Source organism: Penaeus monodon, chromosome 31 (assembly GCF_015228065.2).
Source record: "Penaeus monodon isolate SGIC_2016 chromosome 31, NSTDA_Pmon_1, whole genome shotgun sequence".
NCBI lineage: Eukaryota > Metazoa > Arthropoda > Malacostraca > Decapoda > Penaeidae > Penaeus > Penaeus monodon.
The window spans coordinates 18,692,655-18,693,633 of record NC_051416.1 but is presented as its reverse complement, the minus strand read 5'-3'; positions in this window follow the sequence as shown (position 1 = coordinate 18,693,633).

The following is a 979-nucleotide window of genomic DNA, read 5'->3' as shown; positions in this document are numbered from 1 at the left end:
CTTTGTATTGTATGTAGTGAATCATATCTAAAGGTCTAAACCTATTTCGTTATCGTGTTTACTCTGAAACGAGTTACCTATCGTTCTCGCATACATTGTACCTTCGTAAAACTCTGCGAAGTGTAGTCTTTAACGCTGGAATGACATATGAAATAATAACCTGAAACGCCCGGAGGGAAAGCGTCGCGAGCACAGCAGCCTCGAAATCTATTTGGCAATCTTTCCTGGTAGTTTCAGCTTCTGTGAGCGTCGCTGGTGACCTTGGCTGTTGGCAGCGAAGTAATTTTAGATAATCACAGGTATTGTTGTTAGATCAGCTACGTGCGTCTTATGTTGTCGGTTGTCGAGGGCTGGTGTGCTGGATGGCGTCCCTACTCTAAATTAACCGATCTTTTTATGAACTCGTATTTCAGTCTATAAAACGTGCTAGGAAAATATGCAGATGCTACAACCACAGGCGAATGATTGCTGTGAAGAGAGTATTTGACACAGGATTTGGCGAGGCAAGAGTTTGGTATAGGAGAGGAAGCCCTCGGGGGAGAGAAGGCCGGGGGCTCTCGGGGCAGCGAGCGACCCGGAAACAAGGCCTCGAAGAGGCAAGTCGTCCTGACGGTGCATTATCGCCGGGGTCGAGTGCGTGTCTGTGAGGCCTAAAGGTATATCCAATTTTTGACGTGAGATTTGTGGGGGTAAGCTTCGTCTGGTCTTGTATATAACTATATATAATTCAGCCATTTTCATATATTTAAGGCTGTTTCATCTAATACCCACACTTGAATTATTACTCTGGCGGGCGGGTTGCCTCCGGGCGCTCCAGCCTCCGGCGCTCCAACCTCCATGACGTAAGCGACAGGCCTCCTCGCAGGCCCGGCGGCGGCAGTCTCCAGAGGAGCTGTTGATGCTCGCTCTCCTGCAAGGTGGTGCCCGACATATTGGGAAATGGCGGCCAGGAGGTTAATTGCGTCAGATGTGTGATGTC